General features: G+C 31.1%; 1 long non-coding RNA gene across 1 annotated transcript; it reads left to right on the top strand.

The window, feature by feature from the left end:
• Positions 1–1664: 1664 nt before the first annotated feature.
• Positions 1665–2217, top strand: LOC111785544. Its single transcript, XR_002813676.1, has 2 exons — positions 1665–1756; positions 1834–2217. It is a non-coding gene; the product is annotated as an uncharacterized LOC111785544 (long non-coding RNA).
• The last annotated feature ends 549 nt before the right edge of the window (positions 2218–2766 follow it).

Here is a 2766-nt window from a genome sequence, read left to right as displayed (position 1 = left end):
AAATAACACGAGCCATTCTAACATGTTTTATCCTAACTTACATGCATTCTAAGAAAATTTTGAAGAGATCACCCAACATAGAATTGTTACAAGAAAAACACACTTACCAATTGAATCACTTACCACTAGAATGGACAGTAACTTTTAATTTTTTTGAAGCTTTTCTTAACATCAGATTATTTTCATCTGGACATAGTCTCGATTCATACACTTACTCATTTACTCGGATGTCACAATCTTTAATAGTTGTAATTTATATAACAATACATACTACTCCGATCAAGGTCATTCCATGAAAAGATTAGTTAATTCCACTGGGGTTTGAAGCTACCATAGTTGGACTACTTTCCAATGAAGATATAAAAGTTATAGATTCACCATATTTGTTAAACAAAATGTGTATATAAGTACAGACTCTAGAATGGGAAATGAGCAAACCAACTCTACATTGAAACACATAAATTTAGTATATTATAACACTGATATTTTAGGAGATGGCAAACTTTTCTTGCTCCCTCTTTGTTCTTGTCCTGGTTCTCTCAAGTAAGTATGGTTGTATAGATGTCTTTAAGTTTTGTGTTGTAAGCCTGGATGGGTATTAAAGCTATTTAATTATTCAGCAAAATTAAAGTCTGAAACTTATATAATTAACCTCTTTTGCTTAACTCGAGAAAAAAAAAATGGGCTAGATCTATGAGAAATTTCATTCAAGTAGATTAGATATGATAAATTTTAAAAAATATGGGATAGCAAAAGAATTGACCGTTGAGTCGTATGAGGTAGGAAACTCTCAAGTACGGTTCTAAGGGAAGGAATTTACCTATGTATAATTTTGAAAATTTGTGCAGCTGGTTGGATGGTGCCTCTGGCAACCCACGCAAAACAATGTGATGTGAAGATGTTTGAATATGCATGCGACACCGCTGGATGTCACCAAAAGTGCCTAGAGGTTTATCCAAATTCAACATCTCAATGTGTTGAAACTCCTGAATTTCCCACCAACTTTGCTTGCCATTGTTTCTTCCCTTGTGAAGAAAATTGAGTTTTGATGTGATGCTCTTCTTTTCCTTATACTAATCCACATATCGTAATGCCCTAAAAGTCCACCCGTTTCCTAAATAAAATGGTCGGTGACTTTCCTGTTATTCAATTTGTCATTATGGTTGCTAGTGAAAAGTGTGTATAAAATAAGATGAAAACCAACTACCCTAACACGTGCTCCATGGTCTTCATGCGTCACTTCCGTTATCCGTAGAAGGATGTCTTGCTTTTATCTGAAACGTAAACATAGCACCTGACTTAGGTACTTTAAGAAATATTTAGTAAGTGACTCCACTGTTGGAGTCGTGAATACAAATATATGCAACATATTTATTAATTAAAAAAAATTATTATATTATTATTATTAATTTTTTTTTTGTTGAACGAATTCACATCGCTATCCATATAGCAAATATATAAAATAGCTCTTAATATAACAAATAATGATATTGACATAATAACCCTAATGACTCTGGATCCAAGACGGAAAAAAAGTTGTAACTTATCATAATTGGCCTACTTTCCAAATAAAAGACAAATTAACTTAGTGTGTTGCCTTATTTGAAACCAAATATTTTCATATAAATCTTCGATTCAAAATGAAAGTATCCTACACCTTTCAATCACAGATCAATTTCAGTTTATCATTGCTTTTTATACGAAATGGCAAAGTTTTCTTACTCCCTATTCTTCATTGGTTTCCTCCTTTTCTCAGGTTTGTTTTTTTTAGATTTAGAAACATCTTATTTACTTTCAAGAATCTCGTTTTAATAACTATTTGATTTTTGACAGCTGCATGCATGTTGTCGGTCAATGCAACACAATGTGAAGAGAAGTTGTACGAAGGATGCGTACCTAAAGACTGTAGCGCGAGATGTTTACAGAAGTTTCCCAAATCAACATCTGAATGTGTTCCAATTGGACAAATGCCATTTAACTATATTTGCTATTGTTTCCATGATTGCTAAAAGATGATTAATTCTCGTTTTTATCACAGTCTCTATTAAATAAAACCGTTGAATGTCTCTATGAATTCAACCAAACCCTTGTAACTATTTTATTTTTGCTTTTGTTGTTGCTTCCATGATCGCTAGAAAGTGATCAATTCTGGTTTTTACCCGTCTCCATTAAATAAAATGGTTGGATGCCTCTATGGATGCAACTTTTTTAGCATAATTCTCCATTTCATTCCTTCTAGCGTGTCTTAATTTGAACCGCTAACTTGACCTACTAATATAATGTGTTATAATAAAATAAATCCAACTACTTTTAGAAAAGTTGGAAGTAGAGAAAGTGAATATGTATATTCCGTCATATGTTTTTTTAAGGATTAAACTGCCAATTTCGATATAATTTAATTTATAAGCTACCAAAATTGACGTTTCATAACTTGTAACATCATTAGTAAAATACATAGATGAAATATAGTATTTTTGTTAGAAAGGAATATTATTATGGAATACAATATGTAACGTATGGTTGTTATAGTAAATAATTGACAATCTGATTCAACTCTTTCTCATCAATCTTTATCTTTAATCATAAATGAAATTATTTGTCGATAGGTTGGTGGATTCAATCCGTATATTAACATAAATTAGTTATTAATAAAAATAAATATTTTTTTATTTACAAAAATAATCGGAGGGAATATATAGGTTTTCGAATCAACTCCAACGCAAGGTCATTTGTAATTAAATTTGCGGCATAATAATACATTTTTTT

The sequence above is a fragment of the Cucurbita pepo genome, unplaced genomic scaffold, assembly GCF_002806865.2.
Source record: "Cucurbita pepo subsp. pepo cultivar mu-cu-16 unplaced genomic scaffold, ASM280686v2 Cp4.1_scaffold000552, whole genome shotgun sequence".
Lineage (NCBI taxonomy): Eukaryota > Viridiplantae > Streptophyta > Magnoliopsida > Cucurbitales > Cucurbitaceae > Cucurbita > Cucurbita pepo.
The sequence above is the reverse complement of the archived record's forward strand: the minus strand, read 5'-3'. Positions and strand labels throughout refer to the sequence as shown.